The sequence below is a fragment of the Podarcis melisellensis genome, assembly GCF_964234715.1.
Source record: "Podarcis melisellensis genome assembly, chromosome: 5".
Lineage (NCBI taxonomy): Eukaryota > Metazoa > Chordata > Lepidosauria > Squamata > Lacertidae > Podarcis > Podarcis melisellensis.
In genome coordinates, this window is record NC_138537.1 from 66,843,553 (window position 1) to 66,870,871 (window position 27,319).

General features: G+C 40.3%; 1 protein-coding gene across 15 annotated transcripts in view; it reads right to left on the reverse strand.

Annotated features, from left to right (window-relative positions):
- PCDH15 (protocadherin related 15) overlaps positions 1–27,319 on the reverse strand; it is a gene marked incomplete at its 3' end in the record, with an annotated part of 626,354 nt that overhangs the window by 544,854 nt on the left and 54,181 nt on the right. For 11 of the 15 annotated variants that reach the window (XM_081912932.1, XM_081912947.1, XM_081912935.1 and 8 more), the window contains exon 2: positions 9,484–9,708. The exons of the other annotated variants lie outside the window; for them this stretch is intronic. The remainder of the gene's footprint in view (positions 1–9,483; positions 9,709–27,319) is intronic. 15 annotated transcript variants of the gene reach the window in all.

The following is a 27,319-nucleotide window of genomic DNA, read 5'->3' on the forward strand; positions in this document are numbered from 1 at the left end:
CACATCAGAAACACATCATATTGCAAGTTTATCATAAGAATCACAAACATGAACAAATATGACTAATACAATATAAGCTGGGAATTGGGTATTTTAGCCTGGCAAAGAGAAGACTGAAAGGTGGTATGATAAGGTAAAGGTAAAGGTACCCCTGCCCGTACGGGCCAGTCTTGACAGACTCTGGGGTTGTGCGCCCATCTCACTTAAGAGGCCAGGGGCCAGCGCTGTCCGGAGACACTTCCGGGTCACATGGCCAGTGTGACATCGCTGCTCTGGCGAGCCAGAGCTGCACACGGAAATGCCGTTTACCTTCCCACTGGTAAGCGGTCCCTATTTATCTACTTGCACCCGGAGGTGCTTTCGAACTGCTAGGTTGGCAGGCGCTGGGACCGAGCAGCGGGAGCGCACCCCGCCACAGGGATTCGAACCGCTGACCTTTCGATCAGCAAGTCCTAGGCGCTGAGGCTTTAACCCACAGCGCCACCTGTGTCCCTACAATATAAGCTGGGAATTGGGTATTTTAGCCTGGCAAAGAGAAGACTGAAAGTTGGTATGATAGCTATCTTCAAATAGCTGAAGGACTCTCACACAGAAGGCAGAGCAAGCTTGCTTTCTGATGCGCCAAAGAATGGGACACAAACCAAATGGATTCAAATTACAAGAAAGCCCTTCCTGCAAAATAACAACAGAACTTCCACTTGAATATACAGATAACATGCTGCAGCAATTAATGCATTAGTTAGGATCCAATGAACTGCACAACTTCAATTTCCTATAGGCAGCAGCAGCAGCAGCCATGGCATATATCAAAATGCTCTTTGGCAAGTTTCAAAAATGGATTGTGATCTGGAATTGTGCCACCTCTTCAAATAAACAAAAATAAAACAATAGCTTTGCTGGGCCTTAAATAGTGCTTCAGATCTTGGCCATTGGATCTACAAACATACGACAGTAATTGATGCTTTGTAACAAATAATACAATAATTCAGCACTTAAAGTTATCATCAGATGGTTTAACTTTCCAGTTTTCCTTCACCTTTCACCTACAGTTTCAGAGAGGAATTAAAAGCTGTATGTCACCTGTGCCCTAATCACTGTGGATCCTTTTTAAAAGAAAAATAAAAAAGTAAGATTTGCAACAGATTTGATTAATTTAGTTTGTTATCACATTGTGCAAGATGCATAACAACCCAATGCAATGGTTTGACTTCAAACAGTGGCTTGCACAGTCATGCATACCATCACCACTACATATGTACACCTCCACTAGCATGCCTTGTAGAACACTTGACAGGCTATAAAGGATATCATAAGACAGGACAGGCACTACTTCATCCTGATGAGAAAATCTGGAAAATCACTTCAGAAGATACAAATCATCAGAATGGATATAAAATTTTGATTACCTAAGAACAGGATAATGAAACCAAATCAGTTGAAGAGAGCATGCAAAGGAACCTACTAAGCAGAGCATGGAAAAATGAAAACGTCACATTGCCTATGTCAAAGCTTCTATCAGGGAAATTTACTCGGGCGTGGATGTGTCAAGTAGCACTTCTGTCATTAGCAGGGGTGAGCTTGCTCTAACCCTCCATGACCTGAAAGAGACTCTGATAGGAATTTCCCACAGGGAAGGGGCAAGGTCACCTGAGGCAAGGTAACCTATTGCAGGGGGGTTGGCCAGTTTAGAGTCCCTGCCAAGAAGAGTAGACAATACAGTGGTACCTCGGGTTAAGTACTTAATTCTTTCTGGAGGTCCGTTCTTAACCTGAAACTGTTCTTAAGCTGAAGCACCACTTTAGCTAATGGGGCCTCCTGCTGCCGCCACGCGCCGTCAGAACACGATTTCTGTTCTTATCCTGAAGCAAAATTCCTAACCTGAAGCACTCTGGGTTAGCGTAGTCTGTAACCTGAAGCATATATAACCTGAAGCGTATGTAACCCGAGGTAGCACTGTACTGTTCTAAATGGTGAACGGTCCGACTTTCTGTATATTTAATAAGTGTTTAATATATGCTATGAGTTTGTCCCCTCCACATATAACGCAGTAATGGACTGTACTCTCTGAACAAACAAACAAAAAGTGCATGGTTTTGTGTGTTTTGCGGGGAGGGGAAACCTGCACCCTTCACCTGAAACATAACTGCATTCTATAGCAGTTTGTTTCTACCACAGCTCATTTCCAGTACTGGAGCTAGAGTGGGGGGAGGGTAACTGCTTAAGGCAACCGAGCAAGGAAAGGTCGGTCAATACACTCCATTCTGTGTAAGAGTAAGGCCTTTGTACATATGACTGATGCAAATACACGCTTAACATATATGACTGCCCCACATGCTCTAGTTTTCCCATTCCCTTATAGTTTCCCATTCAAACAGCTGGCCAATATGTTGTGGTGTTTGCTTCCCCATTGGCCAGATTTTAATTCTTTATTGAAAGGCTTTAAAAAGCTGCCTTCCAGGGGACACATTATCCTCAGCACTCCAAAAGCCGATGTTGTGAACGCTTTTCATTAACTAGGGTTTTCAGTAACTACAAATCACAAATTTAACCCACTGAGTGAATATTGCTTCATAGGAGAAAGGAAGAGTGGGTGAGAATAATCTCGGGGATTTAATGTGCTACATAGCAATGTAGGTATCTGAAATGTATGAGTTTGAACTCTGGCAATAGCTTGGGGAAGACAGGCATGTGTATGTATACACACTAAACACACACACACACATCATTTTGCTTCTCAGCATATCTCACATTTGAGCTTAAGCTACAACCCCCTTCCTTTAAAGGTTTAATTTTCTACTTTTTGGTTTTCTCTTCCTGTAAATAATGAATGCTTTCTGTCTGGTTCTAGACAGAAGTAATGCATGGATAGGCAAATAATAGCTGGTAAATAATATGCTTTTCAAGTCTTTATAAAACATCTCATTCTGGCTTTGCGGACATGTCTACAGAAGAAGGAAATCAAAGACCTCAAACCGAAAGTTACTAAACACAAGCACACATATGTATGAATATATGACACCGAATAGCTTCCAGCCAACTCTAGTTGTATCTCTGTGTATGTGTGTTTGAGCTGTCAGAGTTATATGTGGCCCACAGAGGATAAAACCATAAACTTAAGAGTCCAATGTCAATACTAAGGCAAAAATCAATGCAAAGGAATTGTAAATGAATTCCCACAACTGAGTGATGTGTGTACTAAACTGAGGGCTTTTTTTGGAGAGGGGGGACAACGCTATGGTTATGGTGTACGGATATATCTTGCAGCCCTCTTGATGACAGATAATAAAATAAGCTGTGTATTTCATTATTCCCTGACATTGCTAAGACTACTTTGCTCCTTTGAAGTATATCTTACCTTTCTTGGTAATAGGCTTGTGCAATACAAAGAGCGGGAAAACATTGAGACACATTGTATACAGGATGATGCATGCAGCAGAGCTAATGGCACTTCCTTGTATAAGAAGTATAACTAACATAACAGAAAAGTAGGTATGTTGATGGATAATGGTGGATAACAACAACGCCAAGGAAAAAACAAAATAGAGAACTAATTTAAGATTACTTTGCTGTTTGAATTACAACATGATTTTCTCAGTAATGGGTGTATGCAAGACTATAAGCGGGGGGGGGGGCAGGTAAGAGATCCTCTCCAGTATGATCCACATGACAGCACTAATAGCACCTTCTTGTATAAGAGATATAAGCAACAGAAGAGGCAGAACATAACTTGAAGGCAAGCAACAGCTCATCCTATGTAGTTCTCTCTATATCACCTTTGTCTTGTGGTTTCAAAACAGCTTAATCACCGCTTACCTGCATGGGTGTCTTGCAATAGCAACTAAGCACAATTAATTACTGATCAGAGTGTTTTAATGTTCATTGTTGTATGTCTAGTATGTATTATATATTATCCATATAGTGTTCAAAGCCACCTTGGGAAGTTTTATCCTAAAAGGTGGATTATGAATGCATTTAACAAAAAAATTAAATTAAAAGTTATTCATTTGCTTATTTCTCAGTCAGTCCCACATGCTGATACCTGTTAAATCTCTTCAGACAAAAATGTTAAAAGTAACAAAGGCACAATGCAGGCATATTGTGTATAAAGTAACACCTATGGGTTCCATAGAAGTAGAAGCGTGAGTCTCGCACTGAGACTTTTTAAAAAACAGCCCCTTCCCCCAAACATCAGAATGTGGGCTGTGTAATCAAGCTAATGCTTGACTCATAACCTCATGTGACACCTATGTGAAAGAATGCATGCCATATTGACTCCCACCCCCCAGTCCTCCATTGTAATATTCCTGATTGAAAAGGAACCCTGGTTTTAATTCAGCAGTGTTTGGTGAGTTCCAAATGAACCCCCCCCCCTGCTCCTGATGCTTTTACATTCCCCCATCTTTCCTTCTTTGATTACTGTGTTTCCTGTGAAGGAGGAAACCTACTTACAATCCGCTTTACAGTGATTGTCACAAGAAAGAAAAAGTTATCACAACCGGCATACTGAACACCATCCTTATTTCTCAATGCTAGGAGAACCACATAATGTTTTCAATGCAAGAAAACAAATTAATGCAGGAGCATTACTGTAACAATTAAAAATTACATTTGATGATTTATGCAATAGAGATTAATTTAGAGTGTTCTAAATTCACAAATTTATATGCAATGTGGCAATTAAATTCATTATTAAAATAACCACATAAAGTTTTAAAATATTCCCTTTTGATTATGATAAATTTACTTGGACGAGATGAGATTGCCATCAGATTGACTCATTCATATGCTTACAATAAAAAGATATATTAAAAACGAGTGGGTGGGAGAGAAAAAATCCACAGAAGCCAAAATGTCGTCGCTCATGTGGTATAAAACTCTTGTTCTTGCAGCACAAAGACAGTGAGCCAATGAGGTCTGAACTTTCTGTGATATGAGCAAAGTCTGTCAGCTGTGGTCTGGAGAACAAGTGATAATGTTGAGCTGTCTAAAAGAGAGGACCAGTTCTGAAGTTTCTGAAAGATGGATATTCTCTACTGGGCTGCACAATGTCATTTTCTCTAATTATGCCTGACATCTTGTTCCACATACAGTAAACTTCCATAGAAGAAAGGTATAACAGCTTACTTCTCAACAGAGAGAGGAAATAACAGAAGGCAAAGAAGTATTATTCAATTTCCAGATACACTAATTTTACCAATAAATAATATAAAATGATCATTGTGAGAAGACAGAGTTATTCCTTTTCTTATGAGAATAGGATTTAAAATTAAAAAACTATTCAAACCCTGTTTCCTATCCAAATATATATGCCCTATTTAGGACCAATTAAAAAAAGAGACAAATTGTGACACTCTTCCAAGTTGCCCAGATCCCTCCATCAGGCAGGTTTTGGAGAACAAATAAATAAATAATTCCCCAAATTATTCTTGGATTTAATATTGTTTTGTAAGATTACTCTAGTTCTTTCTGGTGCTACTAGCAACATGTTGAATGGCAGGATATGAATCTCTAAACAAAAACAAAAATAACTACTTTTATTTCATAATTACTAGTTTGTGAGTGTTAATATGCCCATAGAAAATACACGATATATATATATATTCCTATCCAATGAAAAATGACCTTAATAAGTCACATGATCTTATGAGACATCTGAAATATTCAGATAATCAAGGCAATTTAAGAAGAGAAATCTGTATGATTCAACTTTATTATATTTCTCCTGTTTGCATGTACACCACAGTTGTCACTTCTTAAATTTGTCACAACTTAAAAATAAGATTTGTCCAATAACAGTCTGCAAGGGAAGGCCCACATAATATTGAATGGTCAGTCAAGATAGTCCTGCCACTTACGTAAATGGCAAGTAATTCCTTTTAATCAACTATCAAAAGAGCTCTATCCAATAATACTAAAAGCAAATCTATGTTTTAACAGATTGAAGGCACAAAAATCCCAACAACTCATCGTTCTGTGCACTCCTGCATACCGGGGACCAATTTGTGTTGAGGAGCTACAACACAGAGGGAGACCCAATCTTCTCTTGAATCTTGCAATACCTCACCTGCTTTCATGAGGCCTTGCAAGATCAGAGGGAAAGGGGTGAAGCAAAAGCCATTTGAAAGCCTTTGCCATATGCCAAAATCAGACTTTCCCTCATCCAGCTTCCTCACCCCATCCTCCCTCAGTTTAGGCTTTAAGAGGCTTCTGGTTTTTAGGGCCAGAAAGAAATTTTACTGTCAATGACTTATTGGTCGTGGTTGTGAGGTTTTTGTCTTTCTCTCCGTGAAAAGCAGGCTAACTCCTCATCAAACATTCTGGGACGGGTTTTGTTTGAACAGGACACTGGAAGTTCAAAGTGGAAAACAGATCCATGCCACAGTGCCATGCCAACTCTGCCTACCTTGCTGTTTTAACCCACACACGTCTTTTGGTCTTATGCCTCCATGACCTTTGTATCTAGAGCAGCTTAATGTGTCTACTCTACCATACCCAAAGGAATTGCCATTTACGTAAGAATGGCAATCCTGTAATTAATTGTTCATGTCTATCTGCTTTGAAGATGTCATGTAGGATCATGAATGCAGTTGCCTACCTAGACTCCAAATGAAACCAACATTCATTTGAAAACACTAAAGTAAAAGTAGTATCTAGAGATGAGAAACGTCCCTTTGGACTCACTTCAGAGAGGTGACTCATTCCCTATTATTATTATTGTTCATTCTTAATTTTAAAACATGCCACAAACCCATCAATTCACGGCACTAAGGGCAGTGATAAGCTTCTTGTCTACATACCGGTGATTAGAACTAACTGGGCTTCATGATTTCAGCTCTATTGTTCACAGATCCATGGGCTAATATAGCAGAGGCATGCCTGTGTTGAATACTACTATAAGCATACTTAAGTTTTCTCAACAGTCTGTAGCTGAATAATACTAATCAAATTCATAATCAAACTACTCATTGTAAACAGCTTCATAATTTTATATTTAAATAGCAAGGGCAAGGGGAGCAGTGAAAGAGTGCTACCATACCATTGTCATTAAAGTCAACATTCAGTTTGCTATGATTTTATTAAAGCATACAGCACATTTAAAAAAGCTCTTTGCCCATTCTCTAATCTCCTAATGCTTCTTTTCTATGACAGAGAACGCAATTGCAAAGACTAACTAGAATAAGAAATATATTCAAAAATTGGCTTTCTTAAAATTAATTTTATCAATTTATTCTGTGACAAGAAATTGCCAATCTGAATTCTTTTTATGGTCTCCATTAAATATTAGCTCTTGCCAAAGAAGGTGAAAAAGCAGACAGGTCAGAATGTACATGAGGTCAGAACGAAAAGGAAAATTCATGTCAATATGGCAATCTGCTGTGTTAAAAATAATTGCACTAAGTTTTATGGTAGCATTAAAAGTTCAATACTAGGTACTACTGAGAAAACCAAGGGGACAATTACTTAATTTAATTCTTTTACCAAATTAAAATTCATACATCTACATCAAACTGTCTCAGATTCTGGAAAGCTTCTATGATCATATTTAATCCACAGGAAGCTAGGATTCAGCTATATTTAAGTGTGTTTTAAGTTCAATATACAATGTGACACTAGATGGAGATGGTGAACCTTACGGAAAATTCAACGCATTTTTAAAAACACTTTTTTAAAAAAGCACTTTCAGAACAGTGTTTATATGTGTGTAGATTCCACCCAAGTTTGCTCACTGCAATTAAACACATTAATACACATATAGTGTTTTGAAGAGCAAGAAAATGTCATGTGGATGAGAAGTGAGGAAGAAAGGTAATAATTCCTTTTCGCAGAGATCCTGTGCTGGACCACTCATTTCTCTCCAATCTGTGCTTTTGATATGCTCCACTCTTTTTACTATCATTCTTAAAGCTAGTAAACAATGTTCATACCTCAGTTATTTATTCTTCAGATTCTGCATATTTCTCCTGCTTTCCTGGAAGTGCCCTGTCTTATATTTGATTGCAATTGACCAAATTTCTAGGTACTGCGGAATAAAGCTGTTTGTAGCTGAATGAAGCTGGGAACAAAACTACTCTCAGTTGCCTTGCGCCAGGGCACATATTATCACAGCAATACACCTCAAAGCTCATTATTTCCATGTTATCATTGAACAAGGACTGGAAACATATTTGAGATGGATGTTCCTCATCATTAGGTGCCTGTCTGAGGTGGGGAACTTCAGGACTCCCTATCTAACTCTTCGGACTGCCTCCAGATGACAAACCTCTGACAGGCTCTGCTCCACCTTCTCCCTGACTGCTTTTGCATTTTGCTGTGCTCATGGAGCTGTGACCAAGCCTCTTGCATACCAGTCTGACTTCTGCATGGCTGGAATGTAGCCTTTCGTACAATGGTAAGAGTCACATGACTTCTCTGCCTAATTTTGCACCCACCACCACCACTGACATGTAACCCCAGATTACCCAGAAGGGAATTCTTCCCTCAGACTGAGGAAGGTTCCCCACCCTTGATTCAGCCCATTGTCCCAAAAGCTGATCATCCGGTGCTCAAAAATTTGCAGCTGAACATGTGAACCAATATGAAATTATTATCATTTCTATAAGGATTTGATGTACGGTGTCTATTTTACACACACCAGCAAGTGCTTCAGGTTATAGCTCTGCTTGCAGATATGCACATGAGAGTTACATGAGTTTTAAAACAGGCATCATAGCATCCACTTTGGCAAAAGTGACAAGACATGAGCCTTGCAACCCATGTTTGGAACCACAGAGGTGGGTAGGGATTATCTAAGCAGGTACACATAGCCACTGCATTGAGAAGTACCCAGAACACCTTAGCTATTGAGTAGCTAAATCAGCAAGTACCGCAACCCCCAGGGCTGGCCCATCAATGAGGCAAGATGAAGCAACTGCCTCAGACAGCAGGATCCACAGAGGCAGCAGATCCGGCTTCTATGGAATGCAGTGCCCACTGCAGAGTTGGAAGCAAAAGCTGTGATGCATTCCTTGGAGACCTGATTGGAGCCCCACCCCCAATGCTGCCTCTAATGTGCCGTCTTGGCCAATAGGAGGCACTGCTTTTGTCTTCCCACTTGTGTTTCTGGTGTAGATTTTCACGGACCGCTTCTTCCCTGGTGGGGAGGCCTGCACCATTTTGTGGTGTGCCTGAGGTGCAAAAAGTCTTGGGCCTGCCCTGCCAACCCCCATTCCTGCAGCTAGACCAGCCAAGAATTGTGGATCCCAATTGTAAAGCACTACAAATAACCTTATATTATTTGTACCAAAAGAGAAAGGGAGAGAGAGAGAGAGAGAGAGAGAGAGAGAGAGAGAGAGAAAGAGAAAGAGATTTGGCAAAAGTAGGAAGGTAAAGAAGATTCACACATTCATTAAAATTTCAGCAAGTAGAAACCCCCAGATATATTTCATACATACAAAACTGCAATTAATCAATGCTTAAAATGCAACTAAAAATCCAAAAACTCACGTTTTACTCTTAGGTGGTGACAGCTATATTTCCTTCTTTGTACAAGAGTTTCCTATGAGGAAAAGATGTTGTATCCTGGGTTGCTAATTCTTTATTTTATCACCTTCGTATATGTGAACTACTAAAAAGACTTCTGCTTGCTTCTTAGAGCCCCGTCTTCATAGCATATCTCCTGTCACTTGACAGCAGCAAACACATTTAGAGCAAACCAACAAAGGATAGTGCCTGTGAAAAGAAGAATCCTTTTCAGCCAAAAAGCAACAGGATAAAGGAAACCTCAATGCATAAGATGAGATTGCTCTACTAATGCAAGATTTTAAGCAGCGTATCAGCTGGTGATTGCTTCAAGTCAGGAAGATGCCTAATTTGGGCCAGTACTATAACCATAGTTGTCTTGCAATATTCTTTACATGGGGCTGGGGAGTGTAGGGGGGGAGTGGTGCAGGCTAGTTTCTCTCACACAAAGAAAAGAATAGGTACCTGCACATTTTGCCTCCTATTTCAGATACTACAATTGCAGCAGACTAATTCCCACCCCCACCCCCACTTCTCAAAGTTGGGAATCGGGAGGTTTTGGTTCATTTAGGAGATACACCTCCAATAGATATCCACAGTCTTCCTTTGCACATCACACAATTTTCATACATCACTCAGATGTGGTAATTACACCACACTGTAAAATATTGGACAGTCTTCTGTCTCTCTATGTCCAAAAATTGGAGTTTTAAACAAGACAGCTGAAAGAATTTTCTGACTCCATCCAGATACAACTAAGTCCTGTGCTACTTTGTGGCTATATTTATTTATTTTATTTGTATGCATTGCATTTGCCGTGTGTGTGTGTGTGTGTGTGTGTGTGTGTGTGTGTGTAATGGCCAGCTAAACTAAGCAATATACTGACACCATCCACAGAAGCATCCAATTTTGGTACTAGTACTAGTATTCTCTGGGGTCTATTACATCCCTAAATGCATGCAATTCTTCATTTTTTAAAATAAAAAAAATGTCATTCTTGTGAAGAACATTCCCAGGCTTTCTGTTAACAAGTACATGTGTATAAAACAGTGTAATCAGAGCATTCGCATTACCTAGGATGGTCCACATAGTTAAGTGTTAGGAAAGCTGTATTGCAAATATGAAATAAGTGGAAACAAAATGGATTGTGATTACACACAACCTTCAAAGCTCTTACAGATATAGCAGTGGCAAAAAAGAAAGTCGAAAGCTATTTTAAAAATGCTTTTAAAACTATAAAAATGTTTTTAAAACTAATTCCTAGCTACATTGCCATTGAAATAACCTTCTTCCAAGTACTCTGGCACCATTCCATAAATATGACCAAGAAAGGCAAAGGTGAACAAGAATAAATATTACAGTTACATCATAGTGTAAAAGAAAGAAAGAAAGAAAGAAAGAAAGAAAGAAAGAAAGAAAGAAAGAAAGAAAGAAAGAAAGAGGCTATACAAGGAAGAAAGTAGTATCTATTATTTTACTGTTGTTAGCCGCTCTGAGCCCGGCTTTGGCTGAGGAAGGGCGGGATATAAATAAAAATTATTGTTGTTGTTGTTGTTGTTAGAAAAAGAGCAATCATTGAATTTATCTCCTAACACAGATGAGTTGCTGGACTGCCCTTTCCAAGTGGTCCTCTAACAAGAAAACAAAAAAAGTGAGGGCAACAAGATGCAAAGAAGAATTTCTCAAAATCACTGCTGCTCTCAAATTATGAGACAAAACAGATGTTTGAAAACTTCCACATTTGCAAAGAAATGTTTAAAATTGTGTAAACCGTTGGGGGGGGGGGGAGAGTGACCAACAAGGTTAAAGAACTATATTGAAAACTTCTCCCAGAGTTCAGAACATGGAACTTTATAAGTGCAACACTACCCTTGAAAGTGTTGTTTTTGCAGAGTCCTGTGCACAGCAGAAGGATGAGGAGTACGTGCCACATACTTTAGATTACTTTATTTACACTTTAAAGCTGATAGATTACAGAAATGCATTTTGCCTCTGCGAGAGCAGAGAAGCATCGTCTCTCTTCGGAAGCACCGAGAGAAGTGTGAAAAACAGGAAACCAGTGTACGTCACATCCAGTCTCCGCTTCCTGTGGGAAACCCAACAGCACGCTGACTGTGGAATGTAAACAATGCCTTGTGACTAGCATTTCGCTGCACAGTGAAGGAAGCAGAAACCAACATCCTCCCCCTTTCTGTGAACATCACTGGGCAGCGTGTTCGTACAATATCAGTACAAACCCAACTTCTGCACATAGGTACAGTGTTGATCCCTTGATACAATCTTGGACAATACATCAGCAGGAATTTCATTACCTGGCATATAGGACACCGTTACGAGTCCCTTCTGAATACATTCCCTAACATGTTGCAATTTCAATTGCAAGTGCTTCGTGCTTTGCTTACAACCTTCAGAATTCAGCAAAGCCAAAGATGCTTTGTTGTCCTGGTAAACCTGGATTGGACATTTGACAGGAATTTTCATGTCTTTGCACAATTGTAACAACCATTCACAATCCTTAAGTGAATAAGACAGTGCATTCAGTTCAGCTTCACAAGTACTTAAGCTAACTGTTGTTTGCTTCTTGCATGACCAATCAAATAGACCCTGATTGTACATATAGCAAACTCCAGATGTACTTTTCCTGTCTGTAGTGTCACTTCCAAAACTTGCATCTGCAAATATCTCAAGACCACCAGACTTCTGATTGTTAAATCCTAGTCTGTAATACATAGTGCCTTTCAAATAGCGCGCTATGCGTTTCAGAGCTTTCCAATCCTTAACACTAGGATTGTTGACTTGTCTGCTTAGCAAATTACAGCTAACAGCAATGTCAGGTCTTGAACATCTGGCAATGAAGTTTAGCTTGCCTAGCACACTTCTGTACAGTGTAGTGTCAGAAAATGCTTCTTCAGTGTCTTCTACCTGATAACCTGTCGTCATCGGTGTGTCTACAGGGTTAGCATCCATCAGGTTTAGTTTGCTTAACACATCAGCAATTTTCCTTGACTGGTGTACTAGAATGTTACCATCTTGATCTCTCTCTATTTCCAGAGATAGGTAGTTGTTTACCTCACCAAGATCTTTCATGTCAAAGTGCTCTTTCAGTTGAGCTAGGGCGTTATTGTACATTGTGACATCTTCCCAAAAGAATAAAATATCATCAACATAAAACAAGCAATACATCTTCTTTTGCCCCTACTCTTTGACAAATACACATGGATCAGCTTTCCCTTGCTGAAAACCTAGAGAAAACAATACTTCAGTGAGCTTTGTGTGCCAACACCGTGCACTTTGTTTGAGACCATAAAGGGACTTCTTCAGAGCACAAACAAATCCCTGTTTTACCTGTACGCCATCAGGTGGAAGCATATAAAGAGATTCACCTAGAGATCCGTACAGAAAAGCTGTATTCACATCATGGTGACTAACGTGTAGATTCTCCTCTGCAGCTAGCTTGAGCATAAGCCTAATGCTCTCATACCTCACTGTGGGTGAGTAGGTCTCGTGATAGTCTTCACCTGGTACCTGTGCAAAACCTCTGGCTACCAATCTGGCCTTGTGTCTGACTACCTTGCCATTTTGATCTGTCTTCGCTTTGAAGACCCATTTGCTTCCAAGCAGTTTCATTCCTGGAACTACTGGAACAAGCTCCCATGTTTTGTTCCTTTCTAAGGAATCAAGCTCAGCCTTCATGGCATTTAACCATGGCTCAGCTTCCTTTGAATCCAAATCCTGGATTTCTTGGAAACTTGAAGGTTCAAATACCTTCTTGGAGCTTTTAACAGCTGCTACTGCTGTCTTAGCAAATTCATCAGCAAATCTCTTTGGAGGTCTGCCTTTTGTGGCTCTTTGTGACCTGCGAATTAGCCTTAAGTCTTCAACACTTTCCTCTTCCTTCTTAGGAGAAAAGTGACCTATTGTGAACAATGGTTCTTCCAATTCTTGATCAGAGCTTTCAGAGGGTCGCATAGAGGCTTTCGCACTCTTGAAATCCTCTGAATCATCCGATTCAGTTTCAGACTCAGAGTCAGAACCTTCATCAGTGGGTGTGGGTTGTTGCGGCTGCTTTTGCTTATCTTCAGTCTCATCACGGTCATCAGGATAACATTGGAAAATTCCCACATTCTCCCCCCACTTTGCATTGTACTCAACACTTCTTGTGAGCTTAATTGTCTTAGAGTCAGACATCATTATTCTGTAAGAACCTTTCTGATAACCTAGAAAGATACCATGCAATCCACGCTTGTCTAACTTGGAGCTTTGTGGTGAGTGAACCCACATGTCAGAACCAAAAATTCTCATGTGTTTGATATATGGCTTCTTGCCAAACATCTTCTCATAGGGGGTACAACCAATCGCTGAAGATAACCTGCGATTATAACTGTAAACAAAACACGAGAGAGATTCGGCCCAATAACTCTCTGGAAGATTTGCATCATGCAGCAAGGTTTTCAACCCTTGAAGCAATGTCTGATTTGCCCTCTCGCAAAGTCCATTCTGCCATGGCGAGCGAGGACTAGACAAATCGTGTTGAATTCCTTTCTCAGTCAGAAAAGCTTCAAACTGCTGAGAAGTGAATTCCCCCCCGCGATCAGTGAAAAAAGTCTTAATCTTCTTACCATGCACATTTTCCAACCAAGCACAGAATTCCTTGAACCTAGGAAAAGCCTCTGATTTCTGCTTGAGATTGTACACATAAATATACCTGGAAAATGCATCAATGAGAACCATGAAGTACCTATTTCCACCCAAAGAGGGTGATAGTGGTCCAACCAAATCAGCATGAACAACCTGGTATGGTTCTGTAGCTTGCCTACTAGACACCTTACCTTTCGCAGCCATTTTCACCTTGTTTGCTGTGCATGCTTTGCACTTCATGTGGTACCTGCAGGGTGTAATAGTCATACCTTCAACCAAGGCAGGCACTTTAGATACTGCCTCAAAATGCAAATGACCAAATTTCCGGTGAAAATCATGAATACATTCTGCATGCAAACTTTTGTTAGAACCTGCAATGCAACAAGTTTCATCCTGCACAACATCATCAAAATACAAAACAAACAAACGATCAACATATTCAGCATGCAATACATAATCGTTTTTCTTTGTGATGGTGCACTTCTTGTTCTTGAAGGAAACGTCAATGTTCCGTTCATTCAGCTGCGCAACACTGAGTAGATTATGTTTGGCATCTGGTACATAAAGTACATCTTGTATCGATAAGTCCAAACTGTGAAGAACAACAGTTCCGTAGCCTTGAGTGGGGATCGTGTGGTCATCTGCCTGGTGAATTGCACCTTCCTGCGGTGTAAAAGACACAAACAGTCGCTTATCGTTGCACATGTGGTGGGTCGCTGCTGAATCAACAACGAAGAAAGATCTAGACATCTTCTGGACCTTTGCAACCTTTGGAGTGAAGCGTGAGACCATTGCCTTGTGCTGCGTTGTCCTGGACACTGGACCTTTGCCTCTGCTTTGGCCTTTTCCACGCGATGAGCTTTCGCTGTGCTGCTCTGTCTTGGCCCTGGGATATCTGCATTCCCTCTTCATATGGCCTAGACATGCACACGAGTAGCATTTCACTGCCTTCAAAGCTTTGGCGCCATCTGGTGGTTCCACTGCACTCTGGGATGACGTCTGTGAAGACTCCCCCTTACCCATGCAGCTAGCACCCCGGCGGTCTGCTTCATTCAGAATCACGGCAGTAACATAGTCCACTGTCAGCTGAGCAGTTGGTTGTACAGCAATCTGAGTGGCAACAGACTCCCAACTTGAACCCAAAGAATGTAGTATCATGAAGGAATACACAGCCTCTGGAAAGGTGAGTCCTCTCTGTTGCAGCTCATGTCTCAGATTCTGCATCTCCATCAGATGTGTACGAACATCTCCACCTTCAGCAAGAGCCATACTATGCAGCCTAGTATAGTAAAACATAGTGGACCCAGCTTCTGTCCTCAAGTGAGCTTCTCTCAAAGCGTCCCAAATTTCTCTGGCTGAGGTCTTATCACGCAACAGACAGAGCTCTTCTGGGGATACTATCAATGTAAGAGTTCCCCTCGCTTTGGAATCTTTAGCTTTCCATTCATCTGTAATTGGAGCTGGGGGGTTGTCTGTAATCACCTCAAACAGACCCTCTTTCCGCAGAATAGCCTCTGCATAGAGAACCCAGTCCGCGTAGTTCTTCTTATTGAGCTTAGGAATCCCACAAGCATCCTGAAGGGCCATCATGACTCTCGCATTAGCCTTCTGTGTCATCTCTGCTGCTTTAAATCAAGCTGCGTCACTGCTGCTTCAAACCTCATTCCAAAGGCAAGTTCAAAAACACTTTCGGTTTCCCCCAAGCCTAAGAAGCCTTTGCCTGGTGCCGTGGCAAACGGCCTTAAAAGTTCAAAGTCCAGCCTTAAAGCCATTAATTAGGAGCTGGCAGGCTGCCCGGAGCATGAGCACAAAGCTCTCATCAATCAACTTGACGCGCAGAGCAGCTACTGTCCAATCCGTCCCTCTGCCGTTGTTCCGATCCTTTGCTCCTTTGTTCCTTTGCCAGGAGCCCGATTCGACTTCCGGAGCCCATAACCAAAAATGTTGTTTTTGCAGAGTCCTGTGCACAGCAGAAGGATGAGGAGTACGTGCCACATACTTTAGATTACTTTATTTACACTTCAAAGCTGATAGATTACAGAAATGCATTTTGCCTCTGTGAGAGCAGAGAAGCATCCTCTCTCTTCGGAAGCACCGAGAGAAGTGTGAAAAACAGGAAACCAGTGTACGTCACATCCAGTCTCCTCTTCCCGTGGGAAACCCAACAGCACGCTGACTGTGGAATGTAAACAATGCCTTGTGACTAGCATTTCGCTGCACAGTGAAGGAAGCAGAAACCAACAGAAAGCTCCTCCCAGTGCCCATGACATCTCTAAGTCTCCTACCACTTCACACATATTTACTGTCACCATTGCCATCTGGTACTTTTCAGTGCTGCCATAGTGCAGAAACATGGATCCAAGGCACACATTCTCATAATTTTTCAGGGAGACCCCCCTGAAAACTACAGGGCAGTTAACATTTATGCCCATAGATATGTTATGTGATATGTTGGTTGATTTTTAATGGCCATCCTGTTTTAAAACTATGGGGGTGGGAATCATGAAGGCCCATAAATCTTGGATCCATGCTTTTCTGATGTTTGTAAGCTTTACTTTGACTGTGGTTTTATTCAGGAGTTTCCAACTTTATACCAACACCCCCGAGGAAAAGCAAAGGATGTTCAACTTACACATGTAGATAGCCATAATAAAAATAGGAATAATAATGATGATGATGATGATGATGTTTCTTATAGAGTATACTCCGAGTGTGCACAGCCAGACATACTGAATTGCTTGGATGTCATACAGGATAGCACAGTCGTAAAACAAGATTAAAGAAATAAGTATAGTGCCTATGTAAACAAATTTAAGATTAACCAATAAGCAAACTCCACTAATAGGTGGCACACCCAGTACATTTCAAGTATATCTACAATGTGCTTGTACATTAGAACTCCACTCTTAAGATATAATAATAATTTTAAAAAACTAGCTAGAAAAACTCAGCACCAGGAATTATTAGTGCTGTCGAAAGATGTGTCCTTCCAATTATGGTCTAAAATTGATCAGAAGAACATATAAGCTGAACATCAAAATGTCTCTAAGTGAATCCAATTACCTGAGAAGTGAAAAGTCATCCTAAAGAAGCAGCAGGTTCAGCTATTGAACCACTTCCACTTAAAGAATGTACGACAGATAGCATTGCTATTCTGGCAGAGCAAAGGCAGGTTGATAAACCTCTTGACAGAAGCATTGTTGTTAGGATGAATAAGGAAGGTAACCTGATAGCTGTTTTATAAGTTGTAGCTGCCTTACCACACCAGCCTTCATCAGCAGAATACACTGAAACATGTGGAACCAAGTCCTTTAAGGTCTGTGGCCACACCCACAGAAGCAGCCACCAGTACATGTGTACACACAACAGGCAGCCTTGCCTCACCCAGTCCCAGACAGTTGTCACAACGATCAAAGATGTACCATTGTACAGATGACAGGATTTTGATATCTAGAGGTGGATTGTTCCAATATTAATGGCAACCTGACGCAGTAGCTGACTAGAAATTCAATATATACAGCTTAAATCTGAAGTCTCTATTAAAAATCAGCAAAAATAATTGTCACAAGCAGGCCATAGTACAAATTGAAAAATCCTGGTAACTGAAAGAACAGTTGTAAATGTTTGGGATCTGTAACTTAGCATTTTACCATTTTTTCCTCAGATTTGTGTGTGTAAATTGAGCGGCATTTGTGTATTTTTCTTTTATGATTTCTTCCAAAAGCAGGCTTGTCAAGATGGCAAATCTCAGTGTAGCAAGTGAACACAGCTATGAGGAAAATACTGTTTAAACAACTGCAACTTGGGGGTTATTTGCCTCTTAAAACATCTGTTTCTCAAACCTGAATAATCATCACAACATACAAAAGAAATGCCCTCCTCACATTTGCACATATATGCATAATTATAATAAATAATTATAATAAATATAATTTATTTATGCATCCATAAATAGCAACTTGCATAACAATTCAGAACATTAAGCAAGCCATGCAAAAACCTATTCTTAGTTGTCAGGAGATGAAGTTACCTTTACAACTGTGGGACTAAATCCTGGCTTTTACACAAGCCGGCAAGGTTCTTAAGTCTGCAGCTTTCAACCCTTGATTTCATATACAGTGGTACCTCGGGTTGCATACACTTCAGGTTACATACGCTTCAGGTTACAGACTCCGCTAACCCAGAAATAGTACCTGGGGTTAAGAACTTTGCTTCAGGATGAGAACAGAAATCGTGCAGCGGTGCAGCAGCAGTTGGAGGCCCCATTAGCTAAAGTGGTGCTTCAGGTTAAGAACAGTTTCAGGTTAAGAACGGACCTCCGGAATGAATTAAGTACGTAACCAGAGGTACCGCTGCAATAGGGTTATGTGCTGCCCATAGATGATGCACCCAAAAGGTCTCTCAAAATGGTTGGAAGGCTCTGCATCATTGTGAGAGCCCACTGAACCAAAATAGGGTGAGATCCAGAATTTTTTGATTTCACAGGTGGTGAGATTTTGGAGGGCCCTATATAATGTCCTGAACACAAGGATTGGCTTCAGTTCTGTTCGGCCAGATGGACAGTGCAACTCACCTATCCCTTCCATTTAGGGTCACTCAAGGATACAATGGAACAATATCTTTTGTATCATCCAGATTAGTTTGGGAGGGACCTGCGTGGTATCAGTCTTAGCAGGATAAAGTGGTCACCTATGCTCTGCACAGATAACTTGCTGCAATTATATGGCAGGTAGAATTGTGTGGGAGGTGGAAATGTTACCATCCATACTGGATGAAAGGAAGTGCCTGCCCTAAGGTGCATAACATGGGGCATTAGGGCAGTGTGTACCCAAAGAAGGGGAGGCAATTGAAAACAGGGTCACCTGGGCTGGGTTCACCCAGCAAAACTGGAGCAATTGCAAGGTTAGGGCCTGCCTTTTGAGAATCATGGGGACTTGCACATGACTTTTTATTAGTCAAGGTGCTCACGAATGAGCTGGTGCCCAGAGGGCAATTTTGGCATGGAAAGCCAAGTTAGTACCATCTGTAGATTTAAATAAAGTTGTCTCCATTATACAGGAACATTGTTCTTCTCCTTATTGCCAATCACAAATGGTTTATAGAGGGTTAAGAATAATATTGGCAAAATATCCTCATGTCACAATTTCCCTGTTTTTAAAAGGCATGGACCATCTGGTAACCTCTCCTGCTACCAGGAATAGCCAAATGCAAAGATGTATATATATTTTAAGGGCATTAAACATTGCCCTTCTATATTCATCAACAATAATTGACTTTGAAAAACAAAAGCCAAAAATCAAGACAAGGATTTGAAATATTTTCCCCGACTTTGCTCCCAATATTGTATTCTATTTTTGTAACACAAGCATTAGCAAAGCAGAGCGGGGCTGCCAAAAAGAGAAAAGGGAAACAACTAAGCTGGACATGGTTGAGATACCAAAATCAGCTGAGCCTTGCAAGAACATCCCATCTGACCATTAAGCTTGACACAGCAGCTTGAAACTAATGTCGACAACATCACTTATCCCTCTCTTTCTTGACAACAGACCCGTTCCGCACTTTTTAGCCTACATGTGTGCATTGTGCCAATATATGAACACCTGTTTTAAAAATGAAACATTTCCCCAACACACATGTAACTCCAAGGCTTCTACTGAACCACATAACTATAAATCAAACAATTCCATATATTTGATATTAATGGTTTTTTTAAAAAAACAACAACAACAATCTGCATCTTTACATTTTACTTTCCATATTGCATACTTCTTTAATGATGGGACAATGTTGAAAGCTGATACAGCATTGGCACAGATTAGACCAAGTACCACTGGGCTTCTCTCCTTCTAAGACTCTCATCCTGTCTATACAACCCACCTGGCCGTTATAACCATTATGCAACTTATGTAAGAACAGGCACCTGATGCAGTTCCTTGTTTTCCTCCTCCATCAATATCCTCCTTTCCTTCTGTATTGTTTCTGTTAGATTGTATGCAATTTAGATTGTGAAATGCTTTAACAGCATTGGCATAGGAGCAGTCTAAAAATGTAAAATTACTGGAGATCCACTGTTTCTGCACTCATTTCCATTTGTCATTGTGCATTTTATAGACATATATAAACACAAGGGTTCTGAGATTCTTACTGGAGATGGATTTAGGATTACAGTGAATATTAAAAGTGTATTTGTTATGTATGATTTATTATGTATTAAAATGTATGCTCATTCATACACAATGTGTTACACAGGGTCGAATCACAATATTGTTTAAGAAACAGGAGCTATAGGTGAGAGAAAAAGAATAGATCATGAAAACTTCCAGCTTATCAGTGTCATCCCAGCCAGTTGCATGTATGGATCTACTTATGAGCTTATGTTTTAGCACTTGAGGACAAACATGTGTGTTTTTCGCTGCAGCACTTCAAAAGTCTAAGTTACTACAGCAATCATAATTTTATAAAAAGGAACTTGATTGATGTGAGGCAGGAACATTGGTTAAATGTGTAACCTCTGTATACCTTTCCTGACCTCAACAGAAAACACGCTAAGAAACACCATCTTCCCTCTCCAACTTTAGGAACTACCAGATGACACTTAAATGTTTCTCTGTCTCCAAAGATATTATACTGTGAATAAACTCAAAAATATTTCTGTCAATGAAGAAGAAGAAGAGTTTGGATTTGATATCCCGCCTTTACTCCCTTTAAGGAGTCTCAAAACGGCTAACAATCTCCTTTCCCTTCCTCCCCCACAACAAACACTCTGTGAGGTGAGTGGGGCTGAGAGACTTGATATAGCAGATAATTGGCTTAAATACATTACAGTGGCACCTTGGGTTACAGACGCTTCAGGTTACAGACTCCGCTGACCCAGAAATAGTACCTCAGTTAAGAACTTTGCTTCAGAAATTGTGCTCCGGCGGCACAGCGGCAGTGGAAGGCCCCATTAGCTAAAGTGGTACCTCAGGTTAAGAACAGTTTCAGATTAAGAACGGACCTCCAGAACGAATTAAGTTCTTAACCTGAGGTACCACTGTACTTGGCTGCTGAAAATACACACATTGTTTGGTGAACCCCTATACTGGTGCAGAGTGCAACTGGATATAAATTTTAAAATACAAACATAATCTTAGTTTATCAAAAAACTGTAAAACAAACAAACAAACAAACAAACAAACAAACAAACTGTACAATCAGGCTTGTATAGTTTCAATAAAGAAACAACTGACAGCATGTTGTGTCCATTTGCAAATATTTTTTACTAAGGAGGACCCACAAAACATCCAGTGGGTTTATAATATCTGCTATTCTTGTGGAAAACATCACTATGCTTCAGATGGGATTCCAGGGACTGGTCTCAAAGGAAACTGAGAAACAGCAACTGAATTTTTCAAATCCTAATGTCAGGTCAGGTTAAAAGAAAACTCAGAACAGAAAAACACTGATAGTGTTGCTTGTTGGAATATAAGCATAAAACATAAAGAAACCACATTCTATTTCATGGGACATAATTGAGGCCGCACAGACACACACACACACACACACACACACACACGAGTATGCATGGGTTGTTTTCATGAAAGCATTTGTGCAATGATATATTGAAGTTAGTCTGGGAAAGACTTGGCAGCATAGCATGATGGAAGACTCAGAAATGGAAATAGCTAAAAACAGCTAATGAGAAAACTCAATCCTATGTGGATCAAAATGAAGAAGAACTGTAGTAGCAACAAGGAGACATTTAAGGAAATTACCCATAGTGAGGCTATAGCTTGGCCCTAGAATTCTTCATAAATCATCAGACCTAGAGAAAAGGTATCTAAGGATTGAGCATCAGAGCAAGAAAAGTGTCTTTTTTCCAGTTACAGAACATATATCCTTTATGAAAAATAATTCAGAACAATATTATACATGGTGCTTCTCTGTATTTACTATTCAGTTATTATTATTATTTGCTACCCACCCTGGCAAAAGAAAAAGAAAAAAAGAACTCAAAGCAACTTATGAACACTAAAAACAGATATAAAAACAAGGCTAAGAAAACAACCTAAAATACAATAATATGCATAAAGCAGCAAGTCCAACTGGACCCCATTTCACAAAAAATACGCAGACAGTTAAGCTCCAACGGCCTGGCTGAACAGAAATGTTTTTAACTGGCCCGCAAAACACATAGTGATGGCACCAGCTGTGCCTTCCTAAGGTAGAGGTGGCTTTAGGGCAACACGACCAGGGTGGCCACACTGGGTACCGGGCTGCAGGGGGCCCAACAATAATGCTGTAGAACAGAGTGCAAAAGAAGGGGCTAGCTGAATTTTGCCATTGCACAGGTTGGCACTGAAATTTGAGAGCCCAAAGTCTGCTACTGCCTATGGAGAGAATTCTACAAATGGGAACCTACGGAGGGTAGGTTCAAACAGGGTGCCACCACTGTGAAGGCCAGTTCTTGTGTCACCACCTTCTTCATCTCCCTTAGAGGGGGCATGTAGAGAAGAGCCTCAGCTGGTGTCCAGGTTAGTTCATGTGAAAGAGACAGTCTTTGAGGTATTGTGTCTTAAGCCACATTAAGGCTTTATAGGTCAAAACCAGCACATTGATGTGGGCCCAGAAACTAAACAGTAGTATGGTTGCCATATTTCAAAAAGTAAAAACCAAAGTAGTGGGTTTACAAAAACTACAAAAAATCCACAATTTTTCAGTTGACTGCCTAAGATCCAGGACAAAGCAATGCCTTTTGGAAATTCCCCCCCAGACATCAATTCCGCCTTTGAAATCCCAGTAATGTGTGGGGAAATCCAGACGTATAGCAACCCTAATCAGTAGCCAATGCAACTGTGCCAAAATTGGATGTGTTCTGATCATATTACCACTGCTACACCAACTGCAGTTTCCAAACTGTCTTCAAAGGCAGTGCCAGCTATAATGCATTCCAGTAATCTAATTTAGAGGTTATTTTTAGCCTACAGAAATTAAGGTGCCAATACTATTACTTGCTTTTCATAAGACACACCAGTTTGGTCTGTTAAAATTTTAATAAATCTGCCCCATCATTTTAATCTATGCATTTTACTCTGTTAAAATAACCAAGGCAGACACTGAGGCATTCACATAATAACTAATTTACAAAGAACAGATGTGAATCATTAATACAAAAACAGCTGACAAGGAGGAAAGACTATTAAACAGCATGTACTGTACTGAGCAGATTGGTTTTTAAATTACTCACACTTGTTCACATACAAAAAGAACAAAAACAGATCTGATTTCACATAATAGAATTTTGTTATTTAAAATAAATTGCTAAGGTCACTTCACTCAACTTTTTAGACCCAAATGACAGAGCTAGATTTTATAGGAAACATGGAGCCCTTACTAAAAAGTCGTATCACAGCTTGCCCTCTCATCCGTAATGTTTTTTGCTTTGTAACACATGGAGGGCAAAATGGAAAGGAAAGTCCAAAATAGTTCAGCAAAAGAAGGTTGCCCCTCTTTCTCGTGGGCTCAGGTGTCCAGATTCCCTTCCCTTGCAAAAGTGGAAGTAGCAGATGGGAGAGAGGGGTCAGAATCAGCAAGTGCTTTCCTGGTAGTTAACTGCTTGTGAAAAAATGATTGCACAGAAATCAAGTGGGGAGGGGGAGTCAGTGGACTAAACATTGGAAAATGTTGTCCTTGCAATATATTTAGTTCTTTTCCAAATACCAGTAACTGGCAAACTTGGTCACTCTACGATGAGAGTTGAGCTGAGTTTATATTCTTACCTGTGTTACAACCACTGAAAGCTTTCACGTGACAGAGAAGGTGCCAGTTATTACAGAGGATACAGGCTGTTGGGCTTGCTGTTTTTGCTTTACAGTTTTGATCAGGAGTCAACAGACTCAGTACAGTAGTGCCTTGGGTTAAGAACTTAATTGGTTCTGGAGGTCTGTTCTTAACCCGAAACTGTTCTTAACCTGAGGTACCACTTTAGCTAATGGGGCCTCCCGCTGCCGCCGTGTGATTCCTGTTCTCATCCTGAAGCAAAGTTCTTAACCCGAGGTACTATTTCTGGGTTAGGGGAGTCTGTAATCTGAAGCATCTGTAACGTGAAGCGTCTGTAACCCAAGGTACCACTGCACACAAACCTGGGCTGAAACAGGGAAACTTAAAAAAAAATACAAACAGATGTAGAAATGTGGAGAAACAAATTTAAGTTTAGAAATATATGAGAAATCAAAATTGACAGATCTGCCTGCCCCTGAAAGGAACCGATGATGCAGAAGGAAAGAGGAACTAAGTTGAGTGCAGCAGTATCAAGCACAAAAAACTATTTCTCTTATCAACAATCCCCCCCCCCCACACACACAAGCAGTCTATCTCTCTTGCACTCTTAACAACTAAGGATCTTGATATGTTAAAGGGGTAAATGTCACCATCAGTCAACAGTGCAATCCCTCTAGGGATAGAAGAGAGATAAAAATCAGATAATATCTTGTGTTAAATTACTTGGAAGAAAAGGGAGATAATATAAATGCTATAAATACTCACTACACATGGTCACAGCTTTCCAGCATTACCAGCATTAATACACACCCCACTCTTTTTCAGTTATCTGAGCAGCTGTGAGGGCATGATTCTCTCAGCTCAGTACACCATAGAGCCTAGTTGCAACTATAATAGTTTGTGAGAACTCTCAAAGTAGTGATGTATGATAAGTGCTTGTATGCTTCAACCCCAGGGCAAGGGCCACACAGCAATCGGTCTGCTACCCAGGTTGCAGATTTAAAGAAGACACTAAATGATACATTAAGGATACACGAATCATGGGGCTTACCCACACTTCCTCTTTTACTGCTACTTTCCCCCAGAACAAAATCAAAAAGGTTTTTTATCGCTCAATTGGAACACATTCAGGTTTTCTGTGGATTACTATTTGTTCCGATTTAAACCTAAAGAATGTGTTTTCCCTGGGAAAGGAGTGGAGTGAAGGAAAGATTGGGTCAAGTGGAAAACTCTTCTTTCTAGGCATGGTACAAGTGGAAGTGTGAATGAGACCCATGTCTACTCAAAAGTCCTACTGAACTCAATGGGGCTTACTCTCAAAAGCATGGGGGTCAGGATTGTAGATTTTGATACCTATTTTTACTTGGGAGCATTTTCTGTCTCAGCCTCGTGTGTGTGTGTGTGTGTGTGTGTGTGTGTGCGATCTATTTGTTCTAGATAGTTTTAATCCAAGCACTGTACCTAAAAACACACATAGTAATTACTCACATTCCATGGCCTTAAAAAACAATATTCTCTTAGCCACCAAAGCTGTAAACACCAGAAGTATGAATTGATCAAAGATGTGGGTTTAAAGAATCCTTCCCAGGCAATGGATATATAAGAGATCAATTTATAGCTGGTGTTCAACTACTTATTTTGGGCAAGAGCTTTAGATGTTGTTCTTAAAAACTTAAAATACACAGTGCAAGAAAATATTGAACTACCCCCAACCACTGTAAAGAGATCCTGTGGTAATATTGTAGGTTCTATTCACAAGGAACAACAGGTTGTCATAAATAAAACCATGGGACACTAGGCAGCAATAATTCTACTGTTTGTTTTCAGTGTTTGAAGCCCACAAAGCTGCTGTAGAGACACAAGACCATGAAATACTACCGCCAGCTTTGTTCACAGCAGGGGCATTTTATCAACACAAATAAGAGCCATGGATTTTCAGGGAAAACAAGGAAAGCAATAGAGTCATGCCATGGTTCACAAGCAGAAGTTATAAGAGGCAACCTTAATACTATCCTACTTTTTGCATTATACTGATACCAAAAAACAAATATTGGTGGGGGATAATGAACATACTGGAATGATGTGGGGCATAAGCTATAGGTAGTCAACTGTACTATGGAATGTTCCAGGGGTCACTTAAAGTTTGTTATTTCTCTCTGTTTTAAAAGATTTGTGGTGGCTATACAACGCAAAGAAACTAAATTATTACCGAAGAATAGTTTTTTAAAAACTCATTTATTTCTTTTATTGTCTATTTGAGGGCGCTGTTGCAAAAATTCTGTAAATCTGTAGCAGTTATATTACAAGTACTTTATTAGGACATGCATGCAAAAGCCAGGTATATAAACAGTCAATACTAAATAGTAATGGTGAATAAGATATATTTTACATATATTTTAGCAAACCAGAAAATAATATGTGACCAGGAGGCAGACTTTGGGAATATGGTGCCCTGAGTGAGGACAAAATTGACCCCAAAATATTTATTTACTTATTTTACTATTCCTTTTGGAACACAGCTTGTTATAGTACCTTCCCCGCAACATCTATCATTCTGCGCATGCTCTCAAGTGCACTATTTTGCACCCCCTTGGCTCAGCGCCCTGTCCGGGTGGGGGGTGGGGACTGCCTGCACTGCCCTAAGAAGACAGATTTCATAGCACATTTCTACCAGAGAGTGCAGGCTACTCAGCAACACTAACACCCATTGGGAACTGATTTCCATTACAACTGAAAGGTGGTAGCTACACTGTTTAACGTATCAAAATGGAACAGAGATTTCAAAAGCTGAGAACAATGATCTTCCACCATAGCACTAGACCAATAAGAGCACATCAAAGCAGGACAAACTCAACTGGCATCTAGATGAAAAATGGCATTTTATTCAGTTACAAAATAATATTATTACTCTTCATAGTTTAGGGAACAATGGGACAATTTGATTGTTATGGCATTTCCAGGGACTGCCAAGGCATGACTGCCATGATTTTGGCAGACTGTCTGACAAACTTTGCAGCATTCAGAGATAGAAAGCGAACCTGGGGCTGAATATGGGTACAACTTCAATTAAATGGAAAAGCTTACTGCTAGAGCACACAACAAGCACTTGATATGGCTGAGGTGAGGTAAACAGTTTCCTTACCTCTTAGAGGAGTTACAGAGATGGCCAGGCTTCCCTTGGGTAACTTAGTCAGTTGTACAGTTTACTGAAACTTGAATGTTCTAAGGCTTAGCTCAACATAGCACAGAACCAGGAGTAGCAGGGTAAGAGCAAAGAAGTCACAGTTTTAGCTCTTTGTACCAGCATGCTTTCAGCAGTGGTTAGGTACTACACAGCAGCATTTTCCCCAAGGATAACAGACAATAGACAATGGTAGTCGACCGCAGCTAAAACGAAAAGAGCTGTTTCTCTTTCACTCTTTTA